The 11,756-nt window shown below is 43.6% G+C and overlaps 1 pseudogene; it reads right to left on the bottom strand.

Annotated features, from left to right (window-relative positions):
• Positions 1 to 804: 804 nt before the first annotated feature.
• Positions 805 to 2,940, bottom strand: LOC116536718 (annotated as a pseudogene).
• Positions 2,941 to 11,756: the final 8,816 nt, after the last annotated feature.

Below are 11,756 nucleotides of genomic sequence, written 5' to 3' on the forward strand. Positions count from 1 at the left end.
TCGTGTATCTTCTTTGGTCAAATGTGCATTGCAAACTTTTGCCCATTGTCCATTTTTTAATTGAGTTGCTTGTCTTCTTATTATTTAGCTGTAAGAGTTTTTTGTCCATTCTGGACACAAGTCCTTTACCAGAAATATGATTTGAAATATTTTTTCTGGTCTATGGATTGTCTTTTCATTTTCTTTCTTTCTTTTCTCTTTTCTTTTCTTTCTTTTCTTCCTTCTTTTTTGAGACAGAGTTTTGCTCTTGGTGTCCAGACTGGAGTGCAGTGGTGTGATCTCAGCTCATCATAACTTCCGCCTCCCAGGCCCAGGTGATTCTTGTGCCTCAGCCCCCCAAGTAACTGGGATTACAAGCATGTGCCACCACACCTGGCTAATTTTTGTATTTTTAGTAGAAACGGGGTTTCTCTGTGTTGGTCAGGCTGCTCTTGAACTCCTGATCTCAGGTGATCCACCCACCTCAGCTCCCAAAGCGTTGGGATTACAAGTGTGAGCCACCGCGTCCGGCCCTTTTCATTTTCTGAAGTGCCATTTGAAGCCCAAAAGCTTTATAATTTTGATGAAGCCCAATTTCTCTATTTGTTCTTTCATGTTTTGTGTATATCTAAGAGATTTTTGCCTAACCCAAGGTAACCAAGTGTCTTAGTTCATTTTGTGATGCTGTAACAGAATACCTGGCTATTTCATGTTATTTTTTAAGCCAAACTAACTTTAATTGTCCAAAAGCCACACACAGCTGTCTAGAAACTGCTTCTGGAAGGGAAGCTGAGAGAGTCCACAATGCACAGGGTCAAGAGGCCTCTAGAAGTTTTCAAGCAAGCCGAGGACATGCTTTTGCACCTTCTCCCGGAACTCCGCATACGGCTTGATGATATGCCTGACAATTTTGATGATGGTGCATCCTCACATGTTTAGGATCTGGTGAACCCTCTGGCAAATCTGGGGGACACTGGCATTGCAGATCTTGGTCATAATGGAGCAGATGCACTGGAGAACAAAGAGCCCTGCACCCAAGCACTGGAGGCAGAACTCATCCTCATGCCATTGTCTATGATCTGTCCACGCTGGGCCATGTCTTTGATGTTTTTCCCCTTCAATCCTCTTGTCTGCCACCTGCATTGCACCCAGATATGGAAAATGCAACTCCATTAGTCTGTCAACTTTCTCACTGTCATTTTCAGTGAATTTATTCAGAAGTCAGGTTCGCTGATGCCCTCTCAGATTCTGAAAAAGGGAAGCCACGATGGAACAGATGTGCTCTTCATGTTCCTTGTCAGTGGTACCCACTTTCTTGATCTTCCTGGGGAATTTCATAAAGAGGGGAAAGATGGTTCATGAGCCAAGAATGTCAACAATTCTTTTTTTTTTGAGATGGAGTTTCACTCTTGTTGCCCAGGCTGGAGTGCAATGGCGCCATCTCGGCTCTCCACAACCTCCGCCTCCCAGGTTCAAACCGTTCTCCTGCCTCAGCCTCCCAAGTAGCTGGGATTACAGGCATGTGCCACCACGCCCGGCTAATTTTTTCTATTTTTAGTAGAGATGGAGTTCCTCCATGCTGATAGGCTGGTCTCAAACCCCCAACCTCAGGTGATCTGCCCGCCTGGGCCTCCCAAAGTGCTGGGATTACAGGTGTGAGCCACTGCACCTGGCCAAAGGTCAACAAATTACTGCAGTTGTAGATGCCCTTGGATGCAATCAGCACTTTCAGGGCACCGCTCCGTGAGATCTTCTTTTCCCTGAGCATGAGAGTCATCAACTGAAGACCCTCATCCTTCAGGAAGTGCTCACGACTGGAACTGAGCATTAGGTAGAAGCAGAGTGAATCAAACAGATTCTCCATCATCTCCTGTTTGCAGTGCCTGGATTGTGTCTTTTAAACACAGATAACGGCTGAATAAGTGCATCAATTTCATCCAGCTCCCCAAGCAATTTCCTGTTTTTATCGTTGTCCTGGAGCGATATGGTCAGCATTTCACTGCAATACAGTTTGTTGGCATCAAAAGGCTTCTTTGCCTTCAGCCTCTTCAATAGCCACTACAGAAAACCCTGCTGGGCACCTTTTGTACACATCTCCAGCTAGAACTCAGCCATGGTTTCCACAATACCAAGAGTGTTACGGACACCATTGGCCTCCTCCTTCACAGACTCATCTAGGCACTCCACATTGCATGCCAGCAGCGCTATCACCTGCTCCTCCACCAGAGCATTGATGAGTACTTCTGCTCCCTCTTCGCTCTCATAGAAGATATCTATATCTATTAATTCCTGATTCAAATCAACCCCAGCTATGGACACATCTGTGTTATCATGTCCAACCAACCCAAGAAGTGACTGCACAGCATTCAGCTCCAGCAGAAGGTGGTACAGGTCTGGCATGGCGGCCACCGCATGCGTCTTCTGAATGATGTTATGTAAGTCCAGTTGGGATTTCAAGAACGTCTGTGGATTGTCTGGAAATTTAATCCACAGTTCTTGGTTTTATATGCTCTCTATTCAAATGTGAGGATCATTTTCTTTTTCTTTTTTTTTCCCTTTTTTTATAAAGATGGGGTTTCACCATATTGGTCAGGCTGGTCTTGAACTCCCGACCTCAGGTGATCTGCCTGCCTTGGCCTCCAAAGTGCTTGGATTACAGGCGTGAGCCACCACGCCCAGCTGTGAGGATCATTTTCTCCACTGAGCTTTCATCCAGTGGTTCCTCCTCTTTCTCTTCCTCCTTACCCTTTCTGTCAATAATCTGAGGCAGCCATTTTTTGTCATCTTCTGCTTCTTCCACCACAATTATTTCCTCCTGCTGATAGTAGCCACGTTCTTGAGTATCAGTTTGTTTCTGATGCATCTTCTGTTCCTCCTCTTCATCATCTTGGGGATATTTTATGCCCCTGTTGGGCTGGTAGCTCTGAAGTTTGCCCATGTCCATGGTCCCTGGCACAGCCAACCTGGGTAATTTACAAAGAGCAGAAATTTATTTCTTACAGTTTTAGAGGCTGGGAAATCCAAGAGCAAGGCACTAGAAGTTTTGGTGTCTGGCCAGGGCCCTGTCCCTGCTTCCAAGATAACACCTTGAATGTTGTATCCTCCAGAGGGGAGGAACACTGTTCTTCATGTGGCACAAGAGCAGAAAAAAAGAGAGAATCCCCTCCAGAAAGCTCCATTTTAAAGACATTAAACCCACCCATGAGGGCAGAGCCCTCACAACCTAATCACCTCTTAAAGGTCCAATCTCCCAATTCCCATTACAATGGCAATTAAATTTCAACATGAGCTTTGGAGGGGGCAAACATTCAAACCATAGCATTCCACTCACTGCCCCCCAAAACTCACATTCTTCTCATATGCAAAACACATTCATTCCATCCCAATAGCCCCCAAAATCTTAACCACTGTAGCACCAACACATAAGTCCAAAATCTAGAATCCCATCTAAATCATATATGGGTGAGACTCAAGGCATGATTTTTTCTGAGGCAAATTCTCTCCAGCCATAAGCCTGTGAAATTAAGTTATCTGCTTCCAAAATACAGTGGTGGGACAGGCATAGGATAGACATTCCCAGTCCAAAAGGAAGAAACAGTCAAGAAGAAAGGGGTAACTGATCCCCAATATGTTCAAAACCCAACAGGGTGAACAACACCAAATCTTAAGGCTCCAGAACAATCTTTCTTGACTTCATGTCCCACCTTTTGGGCAACTGGTGTGGGCTATGTGCTTCTAAGATCTCAGGCAGCTCCTCCCCCATGGCTTTGCTAGGCTCAGCTCATGCAGCAGTTTTCATGCGTTGAAGACTTGTGCCTGCAGCTTTCCCAGGCTAGGACTGCATACTGGTGATTCTACATTTCTGGGGTCTCTGCATCAGCCCTGAGCCCACAGTTCGACTGGGCATTTTCCTAGTGATAGTGAGTGGGGGGAGCCAAATGTCTAGGCAGATAGGGGTGGGTAAACCCCAACTCCAAGCCAAAGACAGCTTAAAGCCTGAAGCCAAACTACAAGTTAAATCCTCAGGCGGGATTGAGAACTTGTCTTCTGTCTCCCTGTTTGGCACACTTTCCTCTGATTGATCCCCTCCCTTTACCTATTTTACCTATGCCTACCCTTTCCTAACAGGTTTTCTACATCATGCTTACCTTTGAGTGGTGTCTTTGCTTTAATCTTTTTTGCATACTCACAAAACAATCAACATGCACTTGCCATTCTGAGTCCATAAAGAGCCCCGGGTCCAGCCACACAGGGGACTTTTCCTGCCTTCAAATAGGGGAACCTCAACCCCCTGACGTCCCCTTTCTGCTGAGAGTTTTCCTTTCACTTAATAAATTCTACTCTACTCACTCTCTGACGTTCGTATGCCTAATTCTTCCTGCTTGTGAGACAAGAACTCAGACTTAGCTGAGCTAAGGAGCAGAAAGACTGCAACATGAGTGGAAGCTCTCTGTGGTAGCTCTGTCCCCGTGACAAGTTTCTACCTGGTTCCCCAAGCTGTCCATGACATCCTTTGAAATCTAGGTGGAGGAAGCCATGGCCCGACATTTCTTGCATTCTGTGGGGCTGCAGAATTAGCACCATCTGGATGTAACCAAGGCTTAATGCTTGCATCTTTCAGAATAGCAGGTTGAATTGCACCTGGGCTTGCTTGAGCCACAGCTGGGACAGCCAAGGAGTGCTGCACTGGAATGCAGGAAGCAGACACTTGAGGTAGCAAAGGGCAGCAAATGTTGGGATCCCATAGACCTCTCTCTAGAAACCTTGCCCTCAAGGTCCCAGTGCTCTGATAATGTGATGGAAGAGGCAGCCTCAAAGATCACCATTAACTTTAGGTTAATTCTCCATTGTCTTGATGAATAGCAGGTCCTTTGGCTACACTTTTGGTTTTCCCTCCTAAACAATACAAATAATAATACAAATTTGTACAAAAAATACCAAAAAAAAGCTTTGTATTTCTTTTTTTTTCTTTTTACAGAAATTGACCTTTATTTGTTGTACTAAAGCCTGTTTAACTTTTGATACAAAGTAACATTTTAATACAGAAAATCCCAGTCCCTCAGCTCAGTACCTGTCTGTGCGCACTGTACCATCGAAGTCCCACTCTGCCTGCAAATCAGAAAACAACCCCTGCCCCCAGAGGGTCTGCGAGTTAATACCTCGAGAATAGTCTCCAGTTTTTCATAGTTTGTCTGAGCTACAAAACTTCTACCTGTAAAACAAAGGACAGCATTGAGGACTGAAACTTGTCTCTTTTTTGAACAACTGTGCAAAAAAAAATCCCTTTTAAAAAATATCAGTTATGGCTAAACGACAACCTAGTGTCTAGAATTACAAAGAATAACATGAAATCAAAGATGTCTCACTAGTAAAATGAAATGTTAGGAACAGTATTAAAATATAGGTCCCACCCCAGTGACACTTACACAGAGCCCAGTACAGTATCTATTATTAACAGGATGCACAGCTTAAGGAGGAACCACATCAAATCTTCAGCCAGGCATATCCAGCAAAGCTTTGTATTTCTTTACTTGGCCAGGCTGGGGATTTTCCAAATCCTTATGTTCTGCTTCCTTTTAATTATTAATTCCATCTTTAAGTCATTTCTCTCTTCTTGCATTTAACTATATGAAATTAGAAGAAGTCAGACAACAACCTGAATGCTTTGGTAGTTAGATATTTCTTCTGTCATATCCTAATTCATTACTTTTCAGTTCTGCTTTCCACAAAACCCTCAGACACGGGTACAATTCAGCCAAGTTCTTTGCCATCTTATGACAAGGAAGGACTTTACTGTGGTTTCTGATACATTGTTTCTCATTTCCATCTGAGATCTCACCAGAATTGCCTATACCGTCCATATTTCTACCAACATTCTTTTTTTTTTTTTTTTTTTTTTTTTTTTTTTGAGACGGAGTTTCACTCTTGTTACCCAGGCTGGAGTGCAATGGCGCGATCTCGGCTCACCGCAACCTCCGCCTCCTGGGTTCAGGCAATTCTCCTGCCTCAGCCTCCTGAGTAGCTGGGATTACAGGCACGCACCACCACACCCAGCTAATTTTTTTTGTATTTTTTTAGTAGAGACAGGGTTTCACCATGTTGACCAGGATGGTCTCGATCTCTTGACCTCGTGATCCACCCGCCTCGGCCTCCCAAAGTGCTGGGATTACAGGCGTGAGCCACCGCGCCCGGCCTATACCAACATTCTGATCATGATTACTTGATAATTTTTTAGAAGTTTCAGACTTTCTCTACCACTCCCTTCTTCTGAGTCCTCACCAGAATCCCGCTAAAGACTTTATTCACGGCAATACAGCCTTTTGCTAGGAGACTTCTCTAAGTTCTTCCAGCTTCTACCCATCACCCAGTTTTAAAGTAGCTTCCAAATTTTGGGGTATATGTTATAGCAACAGCCCTACTTGTGAGAGCCAATAGGTTAGATACATGATAGATAGATAGACAGATGGATAGATAGATAATTATAATATCTATAGATATTATAGAGAGCCTACTTCTAAGAGCCAATAGGATAGATACATGACAGATAGACAGACAGATAGATAGATAGATACATAGACAAGGGGATTTATTAGGAGAATTGGCTCATGTGGTTATAGAGGTTTAAAAATCCCATGATAGGCTATCTGCAAGCTAAAGAACCAGAAAGGCTGGTAACATGGCTCCGTTCAAGTCTGAAGGCTGCAGAACCAGAGAAGCCAATGGTGTAACTATCGGCCCAATGCCAAAGTCCTGAGAACCTAGGAGGTTGCTGGTGCAAGTCCCAAAATCCAAAGGCTGGAGAACCTGGAGTTACGATGTCCAAGGGCAGGAGAAGAAGGGTGTCCCAGCTCCAAGACAGAGAGAGAGAGAGAGAGAGAGAGAGAGAGAGAGAACATGAATTCACCTTTCCTCTGCTTTTTTGTTCTATCTGGGCCCCCAGCCAATTGGATGGTGCCCACCCACATTGATGGTGACTGTCCCCACTCAGTCCACTGACTCACACACCAGTCTCCTCTGGAAACACCAGCATGAACACACCCAGAAATAATGCTTTACCAGTTATCTAGGTATCCCTTCATCTAGTCAAGTTGACATCTAAAATTAACCATCACACCAAAGTTTTCTCCTATGTTTTTCTCTGAAAGTTTTAGCACTAAAATTTAGATCTTTGATCCATTTTGAGTGAATTTTTGTGTATAATGTGAGGTAAGAGTGCAAATTCATCCTTTTGCATGTGAACATCCAATTGTCCCAGCAACCATCATTGAAAAGACTGTCCTTTCTCCATGGAATTGTCTTGGCACCTTTGTCAAAAATCCATTCACCATAAATGGAAGGGTTTATTTCTGGACTCTTGATTTTGTACCAACATCTCTCTTCATGATAATGTCACACTGTCTTTTTAAACTTATTTTTAGAATAGTTTTTTAAACATTTTAATTTATTTTTTATTTATTTTTATTTTTTTGACAGAATTTCGCTCTTGTTGCCCAGGCTAGAGTGCAATGGCACAATTTCGACTCACCGCAACCTCCGCCTCCCAGGTTCAAGCAATTCTCCTGCCTCAGCCTCCCAAGTAGCTGAGATTACAGGCAATGCACCACCACATCTGGCTAATTTTTGTATTTTCAGTAGAGACGGGGTTTCACCACATTGGTCAGGCTGGTCCTGAACTCCTGACCTCATGATCCACCCATCTTGACCTCCCAAAGTGCTGGGATTACAGGCATGAGCCACCGCGCCCAGCCTGTTTTACTATATTTTTAAAAGTTATTTTCTTTGTTGTTTCTCTAGGGATTACAATATGAATCTTAACCTGTCACTCTATACTTCATAGTAATTACTAATTACCTTTGGTAAAATATAAAAAATTTGTACTAATATATGTCCACTCCTCCCCCTACACACACTGTGGTATTCTATATATATATATATATAATTTTTATATGTCATAAGCATAAAAATCATTTTATAAGAATTATCTTATATAAGGTCAAGTGTGGTGGCTCACACCTATAATCCCAACAGTTTGGGAGGCTGAGGCGGGTGGATCACTTGAGGTCAGAAATTCGAGACCAGTATGGCCAACATGGTGAAACCCCATTTCTACTAAAAATACACAAATTAGCTGGGTGGTGCACACTTGTAGTCCCAACTACTCAGGAGGCTGAGGCAGGACAATTGCTTGAACTGGGCAGACAGAGATTGAAGTGAGCCGAGATCGCATCACTCCAGCCTAGGCAACAGAGTAAGACTCTGTCTCAAAAAAGCAAGACTCCATCTCAAACCCCCCACCTCCCAAAAAAACCCAATAAACTGTTTTATGCGATCTTACGTCTTTTAGACACATTAGAAGAAATTAATATATTTATATAGTATTGAATATTTACCCACAGATTTACCTTTTCTGGAGCTTTGTATATCTTTGAGTGAATCAGAGCTACCATCTAGTGTCATTTCCTGTCAGTGTGAAGGAGTTTGTTATTTCTAGAAAAACACCTATGTCTGTGAGAAATAAGGTTATTTTGGGTTTACAAATACTGGATAACCAACCCAGACGCAGATACAAGGCTAAAACAGGAAGGATACAAATATTTTACTTGGATCCCATTAATTCCTGGCACATTCATGTTTTGACATGGTGTTTCTACATATTTTGGAAAATGCAACCGTTAGGTGGCCAACAAGTCTTTGGATTATCCCCCTCCAACCTATGTGAGAGTAGGTTGCAGAGTCCTTTTTCGAAAAAAAAAGAAAAAAAAAAACAGAAACAAAAACAAAAAGAAAAACAAACGTTTGTAAGAAAATCTTGCAGTAGAGAGCACTTTGCCACTTTGCTATGGACATCACCACCACCGCTCAAGCCAAGAGAGGCTCCCCAAGACAACTCAGAATAAGGGAAGTTGAGAGACCGACATCTGCTTCCGCTCCAACTGCTGAGCTATAGAAACATACAGACCTATCCAATTCTGTCTCTGGGGTACAGTTTGAAGGAGTTTTTGGTAAAGCTTGACATGTCCTCAGCGTTTTAGGCTGCAGATGAGGATAGAGACTGATGAGTGCTCCTACCTGGATAAACTGTAGAGAGGAGACTGGTGTAGCAGCCCGACATGGCAGGGTAAGGAAAGCAAGTCCAGACAGGGTATATGTTTAGGGTTTGTTGGGGTGAGGCTGTGTGGGTTTTTCCCAGAGGCCAAGAAGGCAGCCAGCTGGAAGAATCTTGAAGGGTCTTGACCCAAGTGGTCAGGTGAGGAAACTGGTGCCAGGAGTAGCTCCTGTTATAGAAACTGAGGCAGTAAGTAATTGAGCTGAGGAGTATTTGCAAATTCAGTGTTCTCGGGCTCTTAGGGCCATCAGAACATCCCCATATTCTTTTTTTTGAGACAGAGTCTTGCTCTGTTGCCAGGTTGGAGTGCAGTGGCACAATCTTGGCTCACTGCAACCTCCGCCTCCTGGGTTCAAGCTATTCTTCCGCCTCAGCCTCCTGAGTAGCTGGGACCATAGGTGCGTGCCACAACGCCCAGCTAATTTTTGTATTTTTAGTAGAGACGGGGTTTCACCATGTTGGCCAGGCTGGTCTTGATCTCTTGACCTCATGATCCACCCACCTCAGCCTCCCAAAGTGCTGAGATTACAGGCATGAGGCACTGCCCCCGGCCTTTTTTTTTTGAGACAGAGCTTCACTCTTGTCGTCCAGACTGGAGCGCAATGGTGCCATCTTGGCTCACTGCAAGCTCCGCCTCCCAGGTTCAAGCAATTCTCCTGCCTCGGCCTCCTGAGTAGCTGGGACTGCAGGCGCGCCCCATCACACTTGGCTAATTTTTGCATTTTTAGCAGAGACAGGGGTTTCACCATGTTGGCTAGGCTGGTCTCGAACTCCTGACCTCAGGTGATCCACCTACCTCAGCCTCCCAAAGTGCTGGGATTACAGGTGTGAGCCACTGCGCCTGGCCAGAACATCCCTATATTCTTTCCACTATTTCTCTGCATTGCTGCTAAACCTGTACAGGACCTATAAAGGTCTGCCATGGTCAATGGTTTGGTGGCAACCATTTGCATTCTGGCGTTCCTGGGGATGCTTATCACGTCGTTTTGTTCATGATGTAATCTGAGAAATTTTTTCTTTGCTATCATAATGGTTTTTTTGCTATCATAATGTTTTTAAGATAGTACTCAGGGAAATCCAAAACTATACTACAGGCCAGGTGCTATGGCTCATGCCTATAATTCCAGCACTTCGGGAGGTCGAGGCAGGATGATTGCTTGAGCCCAGGAATTTGAGACCAGCCTGGGCAACATAGGGAGACCCCGTCTCTACAAAAAAAAATTTTTTTTAATTAGCTGGGTGTGGTGGTGCATGCCTATAGTCCCAGCTACTTGAGAGGCTGAAGTGGGAGGATCGTTTGAGCCAGGGAGGTCCAGGCTACAATAAGCCATGATCGTACCACTGCACTCCAGTCTGGGTGACACAGCAAGCTCTTGTCTCAAAAAAACCAAAAACCAAAAAAACTGCACTACCATTAATACCTTGCATTGGCCCATTAGTCCAGTACTGACTTGTTAAAGAAACCAGGCCAGTTATGTTGTAGAATGTCCCACATTCTGTATCATCTGATTGTTTCCTCATGATGCCATCTGACTTTTCCTTTATCTCCTGTATTTTCTGTAGACTTGAAGTTAGGTCTAGAGGTTTGATCAGTTTCAGGTTAAGCATTTTTAACAAGAATATTTAAAAATGACCAAGAATGCTTCATGGTAATATGTGCAACCACTTTGATGATGCAAAATTTTCTAACTAGTAAGCCATTTGTGGACTGACATTTTAGAGAGTAGGATGTTAGCATCCTGTTCCAAAACAACTTTTATTGAATTTTTTTTAACATCCCTCAAGGATCTTTGCCTGAATCGATTATTACACTGAAGCTTGCAAAATAGTGATTTACTAATTACACAATTATTTCTATGTTTATTAGGTGGCATTCTTTTATAAATAATGGCTGTAGTAAACACTGTGTGCTCTGCTCAGATCTCCTCTACAGGGCCAACACACTATCCCCCCAACTTCTGAGAAAATCAGCTACTGACTTCACAGCTATGTCCCTCACTTCAAACTGCCCTTGGCTACAGGGAACTGCTTTGCTCAAGGCTACCCACCTCTTTTACCCATCAAAGAACCGGCAGTAGTCAATGAGGATCTGATGCAGAAATACAAGTCATATGTGACTTATGATGGGGCTACATTCTGAGATACGTTCCGTTAGACAGTTTCATCCATGTGCGAACATCATAGAGTGTACTTACACAAACCTAGATGGTATCATCTACAACACACCTAGGCTACATGATACAGCCTATTGCTCCTAGGCTACAAACCAGTACAGCATATGATTGTTCTGGATACTACAGGCAACTGTCACACAATGGTATTTGTGTACATAAACATATCTAAAAATAGAGAAAGTAGTGCATCATGCTAAGATGTTATGACAGCTACAATGTCACTAGATGATAGGAATTTTTTAGCTTCATTATAATCTTGTGGGATCACAGTCGTATACGCGGTCTGACATTTACTAAAACATTCTTAGGCAGTGCATGACTGTACAAACTCGCCTTCGTTTGAGGCAACTCTGAAGGGCCATCTCAGCTCCAGAGCTCTCTGTAGACTTGTCTTAGGCCTCCGTTGTAACTGCATTGTAGGTCAACTTCTCTCTCGGTCCAATCTTGTCTTCCTCGCCCTCTTACAGATGTTTCTCCACAGATCTCTTTCCAATAAG

Source organism: Sapajus apella, unplaced genomic scaffold (genome assembly GCF_009761245.1).
Source record: "Sapajus apella isolate SASKATOON/1434 unplaced genomic scaffold, GSC_monkey_1.0 scaffold103, whole genome shotgun sequence".
Classification (NCBI taxonomy): Eukaryota; Metazoa; Chordata; class Mammalia; order Primates; family Cebidae; genus Sapajus; species Sapajus apella.